At 43.4% G+C, this 23,154-nt stretch overlaps 1 protein-coding gene and 1 long non-coding RNA gene across 2 annotated transcripts in view; one reads left to right on the top strand and one right to left on the bottom strand.

The window, feature by feature from the left end:
• RHOQ (ras homolog family member Q) overlaps positions 1-23,154 on the top strand; it is a 39,981-nt gene that overhangs the window by 8,542 nt on the left and 8,285 nt on the right. The gene's annotated exons all lie outside the window — the stretch shown is intronic.
• Positions 9,329-12,779, bottom strand: LOC145546116 (uncharacterized). Its single transcript, XR_014082519.1, has 2 exons — positions 12,181-12,779; positions 9,329-11,006 (listed from the first exon to the last, which is right to left on the bottom strand). It is a non-coding gene; the product is annotated as an uncharacterized LOC145546116 (long non-coding RNA).

Here is a 23,154-nt window from a genome sequence, read left to right as displayed (position 1 = left end):
AGAACTGATATTCTAGGTAGAGAGGAAGAGCATGGGGAGTACAGGCATGGGGTGTCCCAAATGTGTCTTTTTATGGTACCCCAGATCCCTGCTAACAGTGTCAACATGTAGAGTAGGGATGAGTACTAAATTAAGGAGTTTTTCACCTGGTAAGTGGCAGCTTAGTAATTAGATATTAATCTGGTGCTGCGTTGCTTGTTGATTCTAACAGAAAGAGCAGAACATGGGGGAAGGGGCTGCTGTTTCATTTCAAGTGACTGAGTAGAGGCCTAGCCACCTCTTGTCCCCATCCCCACACAAGCCAGCCCTTTCCAGACTGAGGGTGGACTCTGGGCTTCAATAATGACACCCTTGTCATTGAATGGTATTCTTACAGGGTACAAAGCATGTTTCATGTCATGCCTCCATGAGGCCTCTCACCTGCTCTGTGAGTAAACAAAGCCAGTTGCCATTGTCTCCTGTGCAGGTTCAGGGAAGTTAAGTAACTTGTTCATACCACAACAGCTGATAAAAGGCAAAATGAAGGTTGCAGGCCAGACCGCCCAACTCCAAGACCTGGGTTCTTTATGTTAAATCGCTCCCATGAATCAGCTCGATGGTGTTATATGTCTCCTTTACATCATGTACACTCCATTGCTATTCCATTTAACAGTGTATTCCAGGCCTGTTGCTTTTCTGGATGGAAGAGTGGGTGGGATGGTATCTATAGTTGGGATACCAGAGGCTGCTGCTGAAATGACCCTTAAAGAGACCCCCACCACCCTGGGAGATTAAGGGCGTTTTTCTCCATGTGTTCGTTACCTTCCATTCTTGCTGAAAAAGAGGCCGTCCCCTGCGTGGTACTGGTGGCTGCACTGCCAGTGAGGCTGTGGAAGAAGCTTCGTGCTGGTGCCTGTATCGCCTCTTCCCAGGAAGGAGGACCGGGCTGTGCTTGGTGCCCCTTCGTGTTGTCACCCCTGCTCGCCTGCCAGCCCTGACTTGACTGGAGTGTGTGCGTGGCAGCTGCTGGGTAGGACCGTGACAGCCAGCAAATGGCAGGTGTCTTTTCCATCCCATAGGGGCTGTCCCAGGCTTTTCTTTTCTCCCTTTAGGAGTTTTCTTACTTAGGTAAAAATTGCTGTTTTCAACCTGTTTGTCCCTCTTCCATCGAGTATGCCCTGGATGTGCACCCAGAGGCTCCCTCTGCCACCTGTGCCTCATTTTGCCTGCCTTCCTGAGTATCCCGTTGATACCACCTCTGCTTCCACATCCCACAGCCTGGGCTGCATCCCGCCACTGAGGCTACCAGCACTAGATGAAAACATTCATTCACTCAGTCAGCAAACATTCCTTGAGTGCCAGTCTGGGCCACCAGTACCTGTGCCAGGGGCGGAGCTTACAAGACAGGTCAGGCCCTGCCCCCAGAAGCTCACAGTCATGTCCGACTCTTTGCAACCGTAGGGATTATAGCCGCCAGGCTCATCTATCTGTGGGATTGTCCCGGCAAGAATACTGGAGTGAGTGGCCATGCCCTCCTCCAGGGGATCTTTCTGACCCAGGGATTGAACCCGAATCTCTTGTGTCTCCTGTGTTGGCAGGTGGGTTCTTTATCACTAGCGCCACTTGGGAAGCCCTTGAATTAAACTACACTGATTCTCAAATGTGGTCCTCGAGCCAACATGTGTCTCCTGGGAATTTGTTAGACATCCAGACTCTTAGGTTTCACCCCAGACCTCCTGAATGAGAAAATCTGGGACAACTCTGGTATAACAGGCCCTCCAGGTGATTCTGATACAACTAAAATATCAGAGCCACCATTAATGAATAACTGTGAACCTCATGTACCTCCTCATAGCAAGCCACTTCCCCTCTCCCAACACGTGTGTATACACACACACATACACACACGTGCTGTATACCTGCTCTACTTACACATTGTCTCCAGAGTGCAGGTACACAACTTATCCATCTTTTAGCCCCTATCCATCCAAACATGCCTGCACACACCCTCATCTCTAGTTCTTTACATGCGGTTGGCATGCTCCGTATCTGTTGGAATGAATTGAATCATTCAGCCACTGGTGCTGCCTTCCTCACTTGTCTGGTGGAGATGAGGCTGAGGCAGTATCAGCAGCAGAAAACGGAAGCAGAACTTCTTAAGCTGCGTTGACTCCATTGGTATGCTGTCTGGCCCAGGGTGTGCACACAGTAGGCTCCATGAGTATTCTTTGATGAAACCCAAGTGTCAAGCCATGTTCTCCCGTGTACTGTAAGCTGCTGCTGCTGCTGCTAAGTCGCTTCAGTCGTGTCCGACTCTGTGCGACCCCACAGACGGCAGCCCACCAGGCTCCCCCGTCCCTGGGATCCTCCAGGCAAGAACACTGGAGTGGGTTGCCATTTCCTTCTCCAGTGCATGAATGGTAAAAGTGAAAGTGAAGTCGCTCAGTCGTGACCGACTCTTAGCGACCCCATGGACTGCAAGCCTACCAGGCCTCTCCGTCCATGGGATTTTCCAGGCAAAAGTAGTGGAGTGGGGTGCCATTGCCTTCTCCGTACTGTAAGCAGCCAGACAGATTTGAGGCTTAGGCCCTGCTGTGTTCACTGTAGCTGAGGTTAGCACTCTGGGAGGTGACAGGCCCGCCCCCTGAGGACAATGCTGGTTTGGTTTGTGCTAAATTAGTTACAAAGCAACAGGTGGGCATGACATCGTTTTATATTGAGACTCCCCAGGCAGGTCACTGGGACAGGCCGTTACTCAGACACTCTTCTCAGCTGTAATTACTTTTCGGGCTGACCATGGCTTTCTGTTTAAGTGTCCTCCTCCTCCATTCCCCTTCCTTTCCCCCACTTTTGAATTCCTCCTTCATTCCTTTTTTTCTTCCTTCTTTTTTTCTCTCTTGCTCTTTTTTTCAAAACTTGTTCCAGTGTAGAAAGACGATCCTCTTTCAAATGGCCTAATGGTTGGGATTATAAATGAGTTGGCTCAAGTGTGCCCCCTGTAAGAGCTGCCACTGAGGGAAAGCATTTAATTCTTATTGTCCGGCTTGATTAAAATTCCATTTACCCCAGCTTAATTTTCAAAGAGCTGTCCTTCCCAGTTAGCTGATTAAGGGTTCATAATTAAGGTGTTTCTCGTGGCCTCCCTGGCCCTGGAGGAATGGGGAAGGGCTGGAGGTGAGAGGGTTTCTTGCAGTCTTCAGACAGGGGTCTTGTCCGGCAGGAGGGAGTTTCTGGTCTTTATCCAGTCTGGAGAAAGTGAGAAGGCCCTTCTGAGGCCCAGGCATCCCATGAGCTCCTCCTCTGAGGCTCCAGCCCTCTTAAGGATTGAACTCCTTCTTTGAATTTCAGCTGAGAAAATCATCTGTAGGCTCTAGTCTAGCATTTCATTTTATTCTTGTGTAAATCTTTACTCAGCCCCCAGATTGTAAGCCCTGGGAATGGGGGAGGAGCAGGCTGCAAGTGGCACATACACTCAGCACAGCTCACAACCAGGTGTGTGTTGGATTTAGGGGACTCTGTCAGAAAGATAATCATGGAAAGTACTTTTCCCATGACTTTACATCTTCTCCATCAGCTCATTTTAAAGGGGATTCTGATCTGTCTGGATGTTACTGAAGTTCTTTAAAATCAGGTTATAGGTGGCCATTGTAATGTGTTGCCCACTGAAGCACAGTACAACTCATTTCTTAACTCATGGATGCCATTAGCAGAAAGGCTTCCAGGTCTGTTTGGATAAAATACTGGACAGGATGTGTGCTGTTCTCCAGCAAGTCTGGATCTATAGGATCCCTTCAGTGTGTTTTATGTTAGGTGTCTCTCTGTTAAAAGCAGGGGGTTAGTGGGGAGCCCGGACATCTTGCTGCTGGGTCAGGCATTGTGGAAGCATCAGTCTAGGCAAGCTGGTATTATGAGCAAAGCGATTCCTCAGAAGTTTCTCATGGGCCAGACTGCTTGATGTATAAGTTTACTCCTCTTTCCTTTTTAAAAGTCGAGGTATTATTCATATTCGCAGGTTTTATATATTCACAAAGTTGTATAATCATCACCACTATTTAATTCCAGAACACATTCTCATCATTCCCCAAAGAAACCCTGTACCTACTAATACTCTCCATTCTCCTTTCCCTCTAGCTTTTAGCAACCACTAATCTACTTTTGGTCCCTGTGGATTTGCCTATTCTGGACATTTCATACAAGTGGAATCATACAATATGTGGCTTATGTCTGGTTTCTTTCACTTAGCATCATGTTCTTAAAGTTCACTCATGTTGTAGAGTGTACCAGTACTTCATTTCTTTCTGTGGCCAAATAATCCTTGCCTGTCCTTTGTATTCCTTTTTGTCAGTCTTCATTACATGAACATTCTGCGTGAACCCTGGAAACCACTTTCTGAAGTTCTGCTGGTCATGTACTTCTGGTGCTGCCTTCACCCCAGCCTCCAGAAGGGGTCGGGGCTGGTCTCCCTCTACTCTTTCAGTGTTCCAGTTCTCCTGCCGCCTGTGATCATGATCCTCCCCCAGCTCCCACCATCCACACCCTTATGTCTTTATCCTTCAAGTACATGAATATCTGTTAAATATAGGTGACGTGAGGAACATAAAGATCCATCAGATAGGATTCTTCCTCTGTAGGAGCTTAGAGTCTATTGCAAAGAGAAGATGTATACTATGAAAGTGAAAGTGAAAGTTGCTCAGTCGTGTCCCACTCTTTGTGACCCCATGGACTATACAGTCCATGGAATTCTCCAGGCCAGAATACTGGAGTGGGTAGCTGTTCCCTTCTCCAGGGGATCTTCCCAACCCAGGGATCAAACCCAGGTCTCCCGCATTGCAGGCGGATTCTTTACCACCTGAGCCACCAGGGAAGTCCATATGACCAAAATGAAAGCAGAAAATGGGATGTGCCAAGAAAAGGTAGGAGTGTGAGGAGTGTCACAGAGGTGCCTGACTACCATGCTGCTTGCCTGGAGCCTCCCAGAGAGCTCAGCCCTCAGTGGGGCCATTGAGACTTAGAAACCTGATTTCATTGATGCATTCACACATCATCAGGTCCATGGGTCTGATTTGTGTTAATTCATAAAGATCCAGATATAAACAAGACTGTGGAGGGATTAACTTACCATGTGGCCTCGTTGGAAAAGTGGGCACAAACCATAAACCAGTAGCTCACAAGGAAGAAAAGCCAATAGCCAAAGGACACACAGTATGCAGAGATATGAAAATAAAAGCTTTTCTTCACTTATCAAATTGAACATGAGAAAAATTGATATTCAGAAGTCAGGGAAGAGGATGCTTTATGTACAGTTCGGTAAAAACTGATACAGTCCATTTGGAAGTTAATTTGGCAAAGATAGTTACATTTTCAATGATCCATTTCTATGAATTTATGCCAGGGAAACATTCAGTGTACACAAAGATTTACATAAAATGATGTTATTCATAGTGATGCTTACAATAGTGATAAATATAAACACATTAATGCATAGTAAAAAGGAATTTGTTAAATGATAGCATGATGTGTATTAGAGTAATCACAGCCATTAAAAACTGCTTTCAACAGATATTTAAAGATATATGAAAAGGTTGGTGGTATGTTAAGTGTGAAAAAGCAAGAATCAAAACTGTAGCATGATTACAACTTTGAAAAATATGCATATGTATAATGTGTAAGAAAAAAATTGGTACAAAATTGTCAAAATGTTAATCCTTTGGCTCTAGGTAGTAATAGTGAATATTTTTAGAAATTTACCTCTTTATACTTTATTCTGTTTTCCTTCAATTTATAAAAAAGGTTGCTTTATTTTATTGAAGTTATATATACAAATGGCTTAAGTTTTAAATAGTCAACAGTTCTATAAGATCCTGTTATGGAAAAACAAAAGATTCTTCTCCACTTCTCTGCAGAAAAGTCCTTCCACTCCCCCAAGGCAAGCACTTTCAATTCTTAGCAGTTTATTTTGGTAAAAGAAATCCTCTGTTGCCTTCACACTGTGAATGATGAGGCTTTAGCTCTCTTTCAGAGTTTCTTCCACTTCCCATCCACCCATCCCCAGGAGCAATATGGTCATTTTCATTTATTGATCCATGGTTATATCTTTACTACTGTGTTAGCACCAACCCACTCCAGTACTCTTGCCTGGAAAATCCCATGGACGGAGGAGCCTGGTAGGCTACAGTCCATGGGGTCACAAAGAGTTGGGCATGACTGAGTGACTTCACTTCACTCACTTCATCCTTTATCACTGGAGAAGGAAATGGCAACCCACTCCAGTATTCTTGCCTGGAGAATCCCATGGACAGAGGAGCCTGGCGGGCCATGGTCCATGGGGCCACAGAGAGTCGGACACGACTGAAGTGACTAAGCACGCATACATTCTCTGTGTTAGCACAGCTGAACCATGTAATGTACTATAATTACTTTTCCTTCTTTGTGCCACTTTTTGTTTCCCTGGAGTTACTAATTGCTTTGCTTCTTCCCTTGCTTAGTTTTCATTGTATGTCTGTTTCATCCTGAACTTGCCTTTCCAGGCATTCCAGTGTATCAAGTCTTCTGTCCGTCTCTTCTTGGAGACTTTTGCCATGAACCTACTGTTCTGCTTCAGACTGGGCTAGTTGCCTCTAGCTGCTGCACAGTTGTCATCCTGGGATTTTCCTTCATCATTATTGGGATTCCCTTTGACTCTATCTTATGTATTACATCCTTATTTTAATTTTTTTGTCTGCATAGTCTAGTTCCTCATTTTGATAGAGCATCTATTTTATTAGTTTCCTGAGAAAAGGTGCATTGTAGGCAAATTTTTTGATGGCTGTATGTTTGAATGTGTTTTTATTTCCATCATACCTGATTGACATTTTGAAAATAGATTAGAAATCATTTTTTCTTGAGAACTTGAAAGGCATTGCTCCATTGTCTTCCACTTTCAGTTTCTGCTGTCAGAAAGTCTGATCCCAACCTGGATCTGGGTTCATTGTCAAGAACTTGGTTTTCCTCTCTGGAATTTCACACTCATGGTCTTTGGGTTAGGGTTTAGCCAACTGTTGTGAGCCCTTTCACTCTAGAGATTCGTGTCCTTCTGTTTTGAGAAATTTTCCTGGTTTATTTTTTTGGATTTCTTCACTTCCAGTTTATCTCTTCTTTACACTAGAACTTCCAGGTTTTAGACATTGGAGCTTTGGGGTGGTTCTCTGAAAATGAAAGTCGCTCAGTCGTGTCTGACTCTTTGCGACCCCATGGGCTATACAGTCCATGGAATTCTCCAGGCCAGAATACTGGAGTGGGTAGCCTTTCCCTTCTCCAGGGGATCTTCCCAACCCAGGGATCAAACCCAAGTCTCCCGCGTTGCAAGTGGATTCTTTACCAGCTGAGCCACAATTGTCTTATATTTGCCCTTTCTGTGTCTTTTTGCTCTATTTTGGGAGAGTTCCTCAATTTTATCATCTACCCTTACTATTGTTTGTTTCTTTAATGTCATTCTAGCAGAACCGTTTCCTGTTCTTTGGATGTTCCTTTCTTTTTTCTTTAGCATCTTCTAAGTTTGGCTTGGCTTGCTTTTGGTTTGAGTATCTTCTCTAATTTCTCTGAGGGTAGGGGTTTTTTTTGTCTTTTTTAAAAAAATTATTTATTTTAAATAACGATGAATATTTTTAATGATAAAAGGTACAATTCACAAAGAAGATAGACATCATAAACCATGAGACACCTTAACAACAAAGAGATAAAGTTACATAAAGCAAACATCAGAAGTCTCTGACAGTATTAATGATAGGTTTTTGAAAATTTTGTTTTCCCACAGTCTTCTGTTTTGGTCTCTGCCTTTTGTGGCAATTTCTCAAGTGTCTAATTATATTTATGAGAGTGACGCTGGAGAACATGGAAAGCTCTGTGTATACATGGGGCTGGATGACTCTCATCTTTACTGAAGGTCTGGGTTTCTCGCCCTCGCACCATTGTATTTTGAGCTGGACAGCTTGTTGTGGGTTCTGCCATGTGAATTGTAGGGTGTTTAGCGCATCCCTATTGTCTTTCCCACCCCAGTCATGATGATCAAGAGTGTACCAGACGTTGCCAAGTGTTCCCTTGGGGCAACATCACCCCTTACTTCCCATTTCCCCATTTGAGAACCACTGCTGGAGGGTGAGCTGTCTGGGCCTTTTCCCTGGGGAACCTAGTCCTTCCTCTTGCACTGGTTGTGTTCCCCAGAGAAGAACCTTCCACTCTGCTGCCTGAGACGGTCCTGCTAGGCTCCACTGTTCTGGCCTTGTGTGTTAGGTATGTTCAACTGGGCCCTGTGTCCTCCCACCCAGGGAACCCTCTGTTTTACACTGTCCTGGAAATAAATATCTCTGCCTTTTTTCAGGGTTAGGGAGAGCATTTATCATGATAGAGAATGGTATCTGGGGTGTAACTGCTTTACAAGCAGACTATCAACCCACCCCTTGTTTGTGGCTCCGCTTTCAACCCACTTTCAGAACACACTGTACGAGCTCCCACACCTTTAAAGGGTTCTGTTGAGCAGAACAAGGTGCTTTATAACTTCCCCTTGTTGCTGGCCCAGGATCCAGGATTTGGCTCCCAGCGTCTGCATATCAGTTCTTACTTGTTCTTTAGCTTTCTACCTTCTAAAATTATGTGGCTGTTTAATTTGTCCTGTGGCTTTATGCCTTTTTTTTTAGTTACTATATATGTCAGAGGATTTGGGAAAGATCAAAGATAGATGCATGTGTTCAGTTGGCTAAGATTTAACTGAATTCTTCTCCAATTTGTTTTAATAGTCAGAAAACATACATATGAAGAGCAGAGCTATAGTGATAGATACCTGTTCAGTGTCTATTATCCAGTGTACCTTCCCTTAGCATTAAGGTACCAGGGAAAATGAATCCATTAGAAGCTTTCTTGGGATTCAGGCTTTGGAACAAAAGGTGGTAGAGGCTATATGAATTTCATCTGGATCCTGGAACCATATGGTTAACTGTCCCTTCCATGTGAGAGCTTGGCTTTCTAGTGTCCAGGATCAGTTTGTCCACCAGGTCCAGCATCTTACAGTTGGGCAAAGCTGGATAAGCATGAATATTTCTGATTATGCAATTTCTCCTTTGCTAGACTCTACTTGGGGTTGGGAAGATCCCCTGGAGAAGGAAATGGCAACCCACTTAAATATTCTTGCCTGGGAAATCCCATGGACAGAGGAGCCTGGGCAGCTACAGTCCACGGGTTTGCAAAAGAGGCGGATATGACTTAGCAAATAAACAACAACAACAACAAGAGTCTACTTAGAGTCTCTATAGATAATGACTTTTAAGTCAACATTTTTCAGACAGGCTAAAGCATACTCTATTAGGTTACAGCTTCCTTTAGTTACATTTTATTCACCTTGATTAGATTCGGGTGTTTTCAAGCATGTCAGTGATTTCTCAGTAATGTGATCTCTTAGTAATGACCCATATTGCAGATGACTAATGACGATTATGGTTTCATTTTCATGACTTTAGTTCTCAACATGTAGCCTTATGTCAAATTATTAGGGTGTCCTACTATCGTTCCCCTGTATTTATTAACTGCATCCCCAGATACTGACATTGGGAAGCAGGAAGGAGCAATTCCACTTTGAGGATGGGGACGGGGAGGGTCAGGACAGTTTTCTTAGGTGAGGAAGTGACAGGAGCATGTGCGTTTGAGGTTCGGAGGGAATATGGGTAGGAAAAGGTATTCCATGCAGCCTTCTCTAGTCCTCAGGCGGTAGACATAGCATATGAATTCCTGTGGCACTTAGCATATGTGTCTCTTTGTGCCTATATCAAGGGCCCTTCTTTGGACCTGTGTATCCCATTTGATCATAGCAACAACCTCTGAAGTAGGTGATATTATCTACCTCTCCCCCTGCCTTTGCTTAAATGGATGAGAAAACAGACACACTGAAATGACTTGTATGAGTTACATGCACAGCCCAGGAGAGCAATGCTGGACCTCAGACCAGGCCCACAGGCTCCAGGTCTGTTAAGTCATTATTCTAATTAGTGACTTCCCCTGCTGCCACGGTCTTACTAGAGTGCTTAACTGAGCTAGTGGCTCTCTGAAGGGAGATGTATGCTGTTTGATTTTCCAGGCAGCACGTAACATAAACTCCATAAAAGGGTTGACGTGTCACCTTGGACGGGACTCAACTTAGTGGATGACTTAGGGCAGTGCTGAGAGCTGGAACCTCACAGGTTCCTGGCGATTTGACCAGACTCTAGGGTCCACACCTCTGCAGTTGAAAACCACCTCCACCCCGACACTAACTGGCCCAACTGCTTCAGCCACTGCCTCACCAGCATTTCACCCACTGCTCTGGGCTTGGCTGCTGCTCTCTGCCCTAGTTGGGGGGCAGCTTCTGTCCCAGTGCTGCCTTCAAGTGTTTTAGAAGATCTAGGAAAGAGAATGGACATTCGAAAACGCTGGAAATGACTGAGGTTTTTCTTGAAAATTTTTTTGTTTCCTCCTCTGCTGCCTTTTGATTTTGTTGCTCTGGTTCTTGGCGTGTTTTGGCCAGTGTCACATCTTCTTCTAGCCAGGTTCTCTGTGGTGGGCAATCCAGCTCCTGGATTGGCTGAGTTTCTGGGAGCACAAAGGTGCTGGTGCAAATGTGGGTCCAATGAACCTTTTACAGGCAGCAGCTGAAAGCTGCCTATGCTGTGTGCAGGGCCGGGCGGCCACATCAAAGTCCACACGCATCTTGACTCTTTTTCACTTCTCAGGTCTCGTTAACCATTGTTTTAAAACAATACTTTAGGGGTCTATTGACTTAGCTATCTTCAGTTATTTTAGTAAAACCTCCAATTTCAGTTCTTGCCTGCCATGGTAAACATGCACTTAGTAAGCAGCCAAATTTCTCAGTGTATTTTTCACAAAGTCGATTTCCCCCTCAATCCTCCTTTTCCTCCAATTTATTCCTTTGGGTCAAATTTCCTGAAACTGAACAGAGAAGTTGTGACATCGGGTGGGGTGATAAGTTTGCAGCCACCACACAGGCTCAGTGTCTGTCATTTAATCTTCCAACAGTTGAGTCCATTTTATAGAAGAAGGAAATGGAAACAGTAAGTAACTTGCCTGAGGCCACACAGACAGTAAGACTATGATTCAGAGATTTAAAAGGTCTGTGTCTAAAATCTACTGCTTGCTTAGAACAAAGAGGCCATGAGGGTCCTAAACTAGTTGATAGGAGAACTGCCTTCCTGCCTCACTTCTGCCCAACTCAACTGTGACTTTGGACAAGTGATGAGTTTCTCTGAGCCACAGTTTCCTCATCAGTATATTGGGAGCCAAAGGTTTGGTGGGCTGATGGGACTAGTATGGTAGCAGAAACAAGGTTGTGCTTGCTGTGCTTTCTCTGCTGTGAAGTGAAATAAGGCTAAAGTAGCGTGGTGCAGTCACTCCATAATAAGCCTGGCAAAGAGCTCTGCTGGGAGCCTCCTGTAGAAGAAGGGGGCCAGAAATGGAGGGAGAAGATGAAGCAGGTTATGCAGAACTGGCAGAGTAGGGGGTGTGAGATGTGCCTGAAGGAGGGTAAGTCGTGCTCCACAATGTGGAAGCGTGTCATGTTGATGAACACACCTCCTGAGGAGTAGATGTCTTGAGAGTTTCTGCCAGGGGCTCTCTGCAGGGGAAGAGTATTTCTGCCATGTGCAAGCAACTCTCTGAATTTCATAGAAATCTGTGTGTGTGTGTATGTGTGTGTGTGTACATATGTGTGGGGATGCCCACAAGGACCTGGCTTTACACACTTGTGAACCCATGTATTTTCCTTACATTAAGGTGAAATTCACACAACGTAACATTAATCATTTTTAAGTGTACAATTTAGTGGCATGTAGGACATTTATGGGCTTCCCTGGTGGCTCGGATAGTAAAGAATTTGCCTACAGTGCAGGAGACTCCCATTCGATCCCTAGGTTGGGAAGATCCTCTGGAGAAGGGAATGGCTATCCACTCCAGTATTCTTGCCTGTAGAATTCCATGGACAGAGAAGCCTGGCAGGCTACAGTCCATGGGGTCACACAGGGTCAGTCATTATTAACACTTTCACTTTACTTCTTTTCAGTACATTTACAATGTTGCACAACCACCACCTCCATCAAGTTCCAACAGAAATTGTGTGTACTTCCTAATGGGTCTGTTCTGTGATAGTATTTGTGAATGGCATTAGGTCATACTGATTTTGCCTACCTGCCTGGAAGCCTCCTTCCCCCATCTATACCGTGTCTTTGGCCAGGGAGTGTAGTTCAAGTATTCAGATTCCAAATATGTTTGCTAGTTATGATTTAACTCCTCTGTGTAGCATGGCTGCCTCAGGTGGGCATGGAGAAAACCAGCGTTTCAGGCTCAATCAGAGGGTAGTTCCTGAGTCTTCTCTTGCTGTTTGTCCCTAGTGTATTAGAAGTCTGTGTGTAAAGGTGTCTGCCAATGAGAGATGTTAGTCATCATCAGCCTCTTTCTCAGCCTCAAAGGCAAAGAATGTAGGTCTTAGTCCACAGTCAAGGAACATGGTGTTTCCTCTGGATTTGGCCCATCCATAACTCCTAGTTCTACTTTGGCACCCTCTCCCACGGGAAGCCCAGGTGACCTGCATCCACAGTGCCCAAGGGTCCTCTGCAGCTCAGGTGTTGAAAGGATAGAAGGGCTGCTTCCCTGAAGTGTCAGGCCTGCATTGAAATTATCCATTCCTGCATTATCCAGGCCTGCGTTGAAATAGTTAGCCCTGGGCAGAAACTAGTCCCCTGTGATACAGGGACCACAGCATTGGGCAGAGTCCCTGAACAGTCTTCAGGGGCTGCAGAGATGGGGCCAGTTCAGTTCAGTTGCACAGTCATGTCTGACTCTTTGTGACCTCATGGACTGCAGCACGCCAGGCTTCCCTGTCCATCACCAACTCCTGGAGCTTGCTCAAACTCATGTCCATCAAGTCGCTGATGCCATCCAACCATCTCATCCTCTGTCATCCCCTTCTCCTCCTGCCTTCAATCTTTCCTAGCATCGGGGTCTTTTCCAATGAGTCAGTTCTTCACGTCAGGTGGCCAAAGTATTGGAGCCAGTGAGCGGTAAATCCTTCCATACTTGCTTTGGCCAGGGGATAAGGAGTGAAATTCCATGATTGGCGTAAATCCAACCAGGACTTACTTTAAGCTAAATATGGGGTCATGTGTCTGGATAGAGGAGAGGTAGGTCCTGAACTAAACCAGTTTTGGAAAGAAGGAACAAGCAGGAAAATGATGCTGGGTAGACAGTCAGTGATATCCTCCATCCTAGGTAGAATAAGTGTCAAGACAACGGAAAAAAGGTGGCAGTGAAAAACAGTAGCAGGAACTAAAATACTGGACGAATCACTCAGTCTGAGGCTTTGCTCCTTAGAGCTCACCTTATTATTTAGGAAGATGTGTTGGACAGGCAGTTGGATTCTTGGCTGAAAGTGGTAACAGCAACTTGAAAAATTCACCTGTTAGTGGAGGATTCAAATGCTTTATCCACTGTCTCCAGCTGTGTAGCTGGTGAAGGAGGTGCAGGCCTCTGTGATCTGGCTGCAACTGGCTCTTCTGACTTCACCTCCCACATGCTATCCTCGTTCATTCAGCAAGACTTTAAAAGCAGCTACTATAAACCAGACTTTGAAGAGTCATCCTCTGCCCTCAGGGAGTCCTGTGAAGGATACAGATTAAAAAAAAGAGAAGAGGCAATCTATTACAACGTAAGAAGTGGGATGACAGGATAGGGATGACATTGTGTTACAGAGGGACCTTAATCTGAATTGCGGGTTTGAAGAAAGTTTGTTGGACCAAGAGATTTTTAGCCCAAAGTATGAAAGGTGAGTGTGAGGTACCCAGATGAGGAATGTGGAGAGGGGACAACAGACTGGCTGGGCAAGTGATTGACTTATTTTGTGTTTGATGTTGATACTGAGGCCTTCCAGAATTCTGGTTTGATCCTGATTGAGTTGTGATATCTTTTCATGAGATGGTGAACCTAGGAGGACTTGAAAATTTGAGGAAGGAGAAATGACTTCATTTTAGAAATGTGAAATTTCAGATGCGTCTGGTTCAGCCAAAAGGAGACTTCCAGAGCTGAGTCCGGAACTCGGAGGCAGAGAGCTTCTCCAGATACACTTTTCCATTGTCTACTCAACATCTCAGCTTAATGGGCCCAAAATTGGTCTCTTGCATTTTCTCCCTAATGTGCTTCTCCACCCTCCGTCTTCCTCATCGCTGTAAAAGGCATTACCCATCCAGCTGCACACACTGAACCCTGGATTATTCCAGAAGCCTCCCCAACCTAAAGGCCTAAACCTCCACATCCATCACCCAAACTTGAGTCTAATTCCAGAATATATCTAGAATCCACCATTTCTCTAGCTATCAGCTGCTTCCACTTAATCTAAACCATCTTCTCTCACCTGAATTACTATTATAATGTCTCTCCTTGTACTCCTGCCCACCTCATTCATTCACCACAAAGCAGACTGAATTGCCTTTTTAAAAAAAAAACAAATTACATGACACTCATTCCGTAACTTTCCACTGTAGTAAGCTCTAAGGATCCAGGCGGGCTCCCTCTGCAGTCTCACCTTGTCATGCTGGCCTTTCCTGCATTAGCATCTGTCAGGGCTTTCCTGCCTTAGGCCTTTTGCCCCTGTAATCTTGCATCTGGCTCCTCAACGCATCCCTCAGATCTCGGGTTAGACATCACTTCCTCCAAGAGGTCTTTTCACACCAACCAGGCTGAAGCTAGTCATCCTGGTTGCCCTCTCTCTCCTGGCTCTTTTCCTTCTCAGCATATCCCAGTTTGCATTCATAATCATTTTTGTCCCAATTTGTTAAATACCTGACTCAGCGCCTCTCATATATATATGTTTTTTAATTTGGCTGCCTTGGGTCTTAGTTGCAGCATACAAGATCTTTCATTGTGGCGAATGGACTCTTTCATTGTGGCACAAGCTCAGTAGTTGCAGTGTGTGGGCTTAGTGCTTGGCCGCATGTGGGGTCTTAGTTCCCTGACCAGGGATCAGACCTGCATCCCCTGCATTGCAAGGTGGATTCTTAAGCACTGGACCGCCAGTCCAGTGGTTATTTATTAATTGTTTGGCTGCACTGGGTCTTCCTTGTGGTGCACAGTCTTTCTCTAGTTGTGGGGAGCCAGCTTAGTTGCCCCAAGGCATGTAGGATTTTAGTTCTCCAACCAGGGATCGAACCCATATCCACTGCATTTAAAGGAAGATTCTTAACCATTGAAACACCAGAGAAGTCCTTGGTATTGATACATTGGATCCACACACACCCTTTTATTTATTTACTTGGCTGTGCGATGTCTTAACTGAAGCACTCAGGATCTTTGATCTTCATTGCAGCATGCAGAATCTTTAGTTGTGGCATATGGAATGTAGTTCCCTGACCAGGGATCAAACCTGGACCCCCTGCATTGGGAGCACAGAGTCTTGGCTACTGGACCACCAGGAAAATCTCTTTCTCCCCTTTTGATAGCAATTTTTAAAATAGATTTCTCCTATACTTATCTTCAAATGAATAGGTGATATAACCTCTCTGTATACATCATTTTAAATCAGTGTTACATCCTGGCAGTAGTAAGAAGGAGAAATAAAAGGAAAGTACTTCATAATAAAAACATTTATTTCCATATTAAATTCCTAAGTTCCCAGTGCTGAGTACTTCAGAAATCATAATGAAGTCATCAGGTGAACAACTGTAGCAATAACTCCAAAAGTTCACTAACAGGGTTGTGTTTTAGTGGCAGTTAGGGTACTAGAAGTAGTATTGCCTGCTGCTGCTGCTAAGTTGCTTCAGTCGTGTCCGACTCTGTGCGACCCCGTAGACGGCAGCCCACCAGGCTCCCCCATCCCTGGGATTCTCCAGGCAAGAACACTGGAGTGGGTTGCCATTTCCTTCTCTAGTGCATGAAAGGGAAAAGTGAAAGTGAAGTTGCTCAGTCGTGTCCAACTCTTAGCGACCCCATGGACTACAGCCTACCAGGCTCCTCTGTCCATGGGATTTTCCAGGCAAGAGTACTAGAGTGGGGTGCCGTTTCCTTCTCCGGTAGTATTGACAGTGGTGTACAATTTTCTGTAGTGGTAAGCAACTCCTGTAATGTTTGAACAACACCAAGTAAATCTACCTTTGTCTCATATGCAGCAGAGGTAGGTCCTAGAGTCACTCAGTGCCTACCTAGCAAGATACACTCATCAGTCATGCGGGACCCAGGACCCGTTTTCATTACACAGGTCAGGTAGCACCCTGGCTCCCAATCCCTAAATGCTAGTGGGCTTCCCACATTCATGTTGACAATCAAAAATAACTCCTGCATTTTCCCAGTGTCCCCTGAACCTGGAGGAGTCCTGCCCTAGTGGGGAAGCACTTGCCTCTGCTGTACTCTGGTGAACTCCACGAGGGCCAGGTACGCGACTGTTTCTCCTTGGAGCACACAGGATTTAGCACCTAGTGGGTAGTATTTGTTGGACTACGTGAGTGCATGACTATTCCATCAATGTGAAATTTGTACCGAAAGAAGTGAGAAAAGGAACACACCGCACAGAAGTGTGACCTGACATTGACCATCCTTCTGCCTGCCTTAGGCCAGCTGACCTCTGTTTTAGTGAAAGAGACTTGCAATTATAGCTCCAGACAATGTAGAATTGCAGCTCTAAATCCTTTACAATGAAGGAAGTCATCTCACCACGCACCAAAGAAATTGCACTGGCTCTGAAGTTGTGGTTTGTCTTTTTTTGGAAAGTCAGGCTCTTCTTGTTGAAGAGCTCAAAACACTTGACCAGCTCTCTCATTTATCTTAACATGTGTGTGCTATATTTATTCTCCCCTCACAGATGGGGAAATGGAGCTTGCTGAAGGGCCATATTTAGCCAAGTCTTGATCCCCTGCCTTGGGGGGTCAGCTTAGATAAAACAGTACCCTAAAACTCAATTTTTATTCAGTAGTTTAAACCTCCACCCACATTAAATCTGTTACTAGGGCTGCTCACAAGGGTAAAAAGTGTTCGTCTGAGCATGTCTCACCATGTGATGTGGCAATCTAGTTCAGTCCTCTCCTTCTAGAGATGAGGAAGTGCAGGTTCATGAGACATGGTTAGATAACGGCACAGTCAGTTCTCCAGCTGGTCGTCTTTCTGCTACCACACATTTACATTTCTCTCTTTTTTACTCCAGCTAACCCAAACAGGAGTTACAATCAGTCAGACAGCCAAAAGCAAGATAATAATGGAAAAGAAGCCAAAGGTCTAGTTCACTAGCTCCTAGATAATTAGTAAATTAACTGGGAAACGGATTTATTCTAATCAAAATATATGAAGATGACAGTTACTTAAAGTTAGAAGCTGAGCCTTCAATTTCAAAAACTCTTTTGCCAGGAACTAATCAGGCTTATGATAAGTAAACACCATTTCACAACTGAACAGAAGATGTTTTTTAAAAAGGGAAGGAGGGAGGGAGCGAGGGAGGGTGGAAGAAAAGAAGAAAGGAAGGAAAAATGATGTTAAAGTCAAAAAAAATTTTTTAGGTTTTTGAAAAACAATGACCTTTTATGAATTTCTAGCACCTAAAAAAAATTCTCCCTAAATTTTATTTAGTCCAATAAACTCATTGTTAATGCATTTTGAACCAAACTTACCGAAATACTCCTCCAAAGAACCCAACCCAGCTTCCTTGAAAAAGTTATTTTAGGGGCTTTTAGGGGCTGAAAAGTGATATTTCACAAAGTGAAATACAAAATGAACATGAAAACGACAAAAGAACTACACAAAGAAGATGAGGTTTCATAGACTGCTATCACCAAGAATTATTATAGAAATGTTGATAATTTATAAGATTTCTGACAGAATACTTTTCATCTTCAGAAGCTAGCTTCAGCCCATGTGTCCTCTTGGCTTTAGTGTGGCACCCTTTGGGGGTTGGAGTGGTTCAGGAGCCATGCCTGATACCTATTTTGGGCTTCTCACCAGAAACAGATGTTTCAGATGGAGATGACTACTCCTTCATTTACCACAAGCCACCAGTTGTCAGGGACATTGTTATTCAGTTGCCTTACATTTTATATATCTTGAAGTAGTCAGAAGCTGTTTTAGACTTTAGAAGTCTGGGACTTGACTGTTACAAGAATTATTCAATTGTGGTCCCACTTCTCATTCTAGGTTGTTAAAGAGGAAAACTCTTACAGGTTTTGATAAATAACTATTTTCTAAATCAAAGTAACATCCTGGATTATTCGGAAGCATAATATATTCTTATAGCACTTTATAGTCTTCAAAGCACTTGTTGTTGATAATCTCCCATTTTACAGACTGATAAACAAAAGCTCTAAGAAATAAGTGATTTGACAAAAGGCACATGCTAATACGCCAGATATGTTCCAATCCTCTCCCTCCTGTAAGGGCCAAATCAAATGCCACCTCTTCTAAGAAGTCTTTTCTTAGCGCCTCCTGATTACTGCCCTTGGTTTTCACCACATTCTGACTTGTAACATAATGTCCGCATAGGTTTGTTTCCCTTGCTGTGAACGCCCTAAGAGCAAAAACCGTTATAAATGTTTTTGTCTCTTCTCTATCAATTCTTCTTCCTCAATGCCAACCTTAGCAGGTTCTCTCATCAGCACCACAGTTTCTCCTGTTCTAGGCTATGGCTTTGAGGTATGCAAAATTCTAGTGAGGTACCCGGGCACACCGTGGGTGCTGTTGCTCATTCAAGCTCGTTGCCACATTTTCAACATTGCAGATGTCTTATGAGCATTTTGCAAATGTTTGTGAAGTGTGTTACAAGTTAGAAATGGCTGAATCTTGTCCTTACTTCATTTCCCTGATGGTTGCACATTCTGGACACATGGTAGGTGCTTACTAATGTCTTTTTGATTAAGCATTTATATGTTCACCTGCTGGAGTTTACACTTTTCTTTCTCCCATTGCTGTACCTGACTATCTTTTTCTGTATTCATGTCTTGAATTCCCAACTAAATATGAGCTCCAGAGGGGGTGATTATTTCTTTTATTTGTGTGTACATGTCCTTGGAACATCTTTGCTAATTTTCAGTGACCAGTATGTGATAGAATACCACAAAAAGCATGGCAGAGGCTACACCACCCAATGTGAGTGGTTTGCTTAAAGTACATATTTTGGATATGTAGTTTAAGTAGGTGTACACATTCTAAAAACGTGTTTTAAACAGAACTCACTGAAGTGGGAGGGCGCACCCAGGTCCACATGAAGGGAACAAAGGTGGTGCGGAAGTAGGCACCCTGAAGAGCACTGCTGGCTGAGCTGGGTGTTAAAAGGGCTCTTCTGACTGACGGCCATTTGCTCCAGTCCTCTGTTGCACCTGAGGGTGTTTTGTTTCCTCTCAGAGCGTGTTTCATTGGTCTCATTGTCTGTGGGCTCTTGTCAGATCGTCAACTGTGATACTGTTGAAGGGTGAAGCCTGTCATCCTCACAGGTCAAGCACTCTTGATGAGCACGGAGTGTCTAATCAATCACTGAGCTACGAGAACCCACTGTAAGAAAATGGATCCCACTGGTACTCAGCCAGTTGCTAAGAAACTAAAGCTTTTACTAAGCAGTTCAGCAATCCCGAACTGACCAAGTTCACCATTGTTTTTCAGCTTTTGATGTAAGACAGTTGTCTTTAATACACTGAGAATATTTCAATTACCAGGCTGAAATGTTTAAATATCTACCTTTAAAAAAAATTTTTTTTTGAATAAAATATAATTGATTTGTGAATTAGGAGGACATGAGAATTGACTTTGAGGAATTAGGACTTTTAAAAGAAAGGGCAGTTCCACATTTAACTTTCTTTGTGTTGTCAAATTTTAAATATATAGCTGGGGAGGAAAGGGTTACATGCTTCAATTTATTTATCCCCAAATCTAAAATTGCACATTGTGTTCTCTCAAGATACTGTGCAGTGGATGTAAACAATTTTATATGATGCATGGTACAGCATGCACAGGGAATCATTTATTTTTTTTATATTTGTTATCTATTATTGGACTTGTAATTACTTAGACTAGATGGAAGCAGAAAGGTTTCATTCTGATAATCACTGCCAATGGTTTAGCTGGAGATTATAGGCAGAAGAAGTTCATATTAGATAGTTCAGACTTAAGTAACATTTCTTTCCAAGGAGTTCTACACACACTAGTCTTTTTTTTTTCAACCTCAGTTCTTCATATTTTAACTTTTGCAACAAAAATCTACAATTTAGCAAATCTAGAAATGATTAGTCTAGGTTCCTTCCTCTGTGCCCACATGTCTCTCATTGAGGTTATGAAAAGAATGCTTGCAGTAGACTTATGTTCTATAGAATATTTGGATGAATGTTAAGCATTTCTGGAGAACTTTCCATTCAGTTACTTTTTATGTCTTCCCTCATAGCTCAGTTGGTAAAGAATCCTCCTGCAATGCGGGAGACCTGGGTTCCATCCCTGGGTTGGGAAGATCCTCTGGAGAAGGGAAAGGCTACCCACTCCAGTATTCTGGCCTGGAGAATTCCATGGAGTGTAGAGTCCATGGGGTCACAAAGAGTCGGAAATGACTGAGTGACTTTCACTTTCACTTTCAATACCCTCCTCGAGAAAGAGTGCATATTCTGTTTCCCTGATGAGATAAATTTTTCATTTAAAAAATCTAATTTGATTTTCTTGAAAAATATATAATTCTTTTTGGAGGGTTACGTTGTAAATAGTCTTAAGGCTCTTGAGTCTCCAAATGACTAATTAGTACAGTAATAATATATCATTCTCTTATAGTAATCTGAAAATTATACTGTCCTTAAGAGACCTCAGTTTCATTCGTGTGTTTTGATGCCAGGGTAGAAAAGTTGTGTTTCTCACTAGAAGAGTTTCTTTTCCTGTGGCTGGAGAGAGAGAGATGCAGAGCCAGGACTGATATGGGATTGATGAGACCCTGTGTGGATGGCAGAGAATAGGAGAACCAGTTTCCCATGAGATTGAAGAATTTACGTTAAAGCATTGAAAGAGTTTTTATGTGCCTGGCACTCTGCTGAGTGCTTTAGTTGTGTTATCTTATTTATTCCTCATAATCCTATGAGATAGTATTTTCATTTCTAATTCTGTGAAAACTAGATCTCGAAATATGGTGGAGGAGGAATTTGTAGCAAGAACCCCACCCTCCTTCCCTAACCATGCTGTGTGCAAGTTTGCTCAGGAGCCGAACGGACAGCTGCTAGGGAGAATGCTAAGATCAGATGCTGTCCCTTTAATTCTCCTTCTTAACATGCAGTTTGAAATTGGAGTAGAGTACAGAAAGTATACTTAATGCAACAAATTGTACTATTTAACGCTCAAACTGATATGTGGTTGTGTTGGTTTTTTTTTGTTTTTTTTTTTTGCTTATCTAGTTTTTTATTTTTATTGGGGTATAATTGCTTTACAATGTTGTGTTTCTGCTGTACAACAAAGTGAATCAGCTGTGTGTATACATATAGCCCCTCTCTCTTGGACCCCCCCCCATCCCACCCTTCTAGGTCATCACAGAGCCCTGAGCTGAGCTCCTTGCCCTCTACAGCAGCATCCCACTAGCTATCCATTCTACGTGAATGGACTCAAAGTGATTTGTAAAACATGTTTTTGATAATCGTCCTTTTGTAATTGACTGGGGTGCCAACATGGTTCACGCCCATTCTACTTGAGCTCATCTTTAATAATTTCTTAACACTAGAGCTCTGCTTTCGAAACCAGTTAGAAGCTTCCAGTTTTAAAAACAAATGCTTAAGAAGACTGGAGATGGCATCTCCCATCTTGTCCCGAGCCAACACCTGAGAAACCTTTCAATACCCGTGGCCCCAGACTGCACGTGTGCCCTTAGAAAGCATTGCAAAAAACCAGAAGGGTTAACTCCAGAGTCAAGAGTTGGAGATAATAATATGCTTGAGTGTAACACTGTAGTAAGAAAAATGTCAGAAGATGACATGAAAGGAAAATCGTCCCATGAGAGAAATACTACCACTGAAACTCCGAGTGGAAGATATTTTTAATACGCCTTTAGTTCTACATTCATGCAGTTCTAGTAGTGAAGGGTCATTTAAGAGGGGTGGCAGCTTAGGCCAAAAATAAAATTTCCTTGAAACCAGATGAGAGGCTAGCCCTGACAAAAATGGAATCCTGATTCTGCTCGCTCCCTGGAATGTAAGCAAGCAGAATTTTGTGTCCTGGGAAATAATCTAAGCAAACAGGATATTCACTGCCTTTTGTGATGGAGAGATGTTAAAACAGCCATTGATAGTGCAGCTCTTCTGTAGAATATGAAGCAGCAGTTTAAAATTGTATGTCTGTCAAAAGATTGAAGGCAGAAGAAGGTAGCAGCAGAGACTGAGATGGTTAGATAGTATCACTGACTCAATGGACATAAATTTGAGCAAACTCCAGGAAATAGTGCTTCCCAGGTGGCTCTAGTGGTAAAGAACCCACCTGCCAATTGCAGGAGATATAAGAGATGCAGGTTCAATCCCTAGGTTAGGAAGATCCCCTGGAGGAGGCATGGCAACTCACTCCAGTATCGTTGCCTGGGGAATCCCATGGACAGAGGAGTATGATGGGCTACAGTCCATAGGGTCGCAAAGAGTCAGACACCACTGAAGTGACAGCACACACACATGCACATATATGTATAATCACACATACATACTCATTATATATATATGAATCACTTTGTTATACACCTGAAACTAACACAACATGGTAAATCAGCTATACTTCAGTTTAAAATCATATGGCAGTCTAACGTGTTCTGGTCTGGCACCAGCTCCAAGACATGCTGAAAGGTGCAGAACAATATGGATTGCACAGTCGCTTTTATGTTCAGATGTTTAAATACATACAGCTGTAGGCATATACATGCACAAAAAACAACAGAAAAGACACATCTGAAAAATCTGCAGTTCAGGAAAGGAATGGAAACTGGGGAGTAAGACAGATTTTGTAGATTTATTCCATGTGTGTCTGTCTTTAATTTTTCACACAAACGTGCACATGTACACACATACACACAATTAAGAAAACTATATAAATAGGGAAAACAAAGATTTAAGGTCTCAGTGAAGATGTATAGTGGTTAAGGCATGGATTCTAGAGTGAAGCTCCCAGTGTTTGAATCCTGTTTCCTTTACCTGCTTATTATGC

The sequence above is a fragment of the Giraffa tippelskirchi genome, chromosome 4, assembly GCF_054371585.1.
Source record: "Giraffa tippelskirchi isolate mGirTip1 chromosome 4, T2T-mGirTip1v1.2.pri, whole genome shotgun sequence".
Classification (NCBI taxonomy): domain Eukaryota; kingdom Metazoa; phylum Chordata; class Mammalia; order Artiodactyla; family Giraffidae; genus Giraffa; species Giraffa tippelskirchi.
This window is presented reverse-complemented; position numbering and strand designations above follow the sequence as displayed.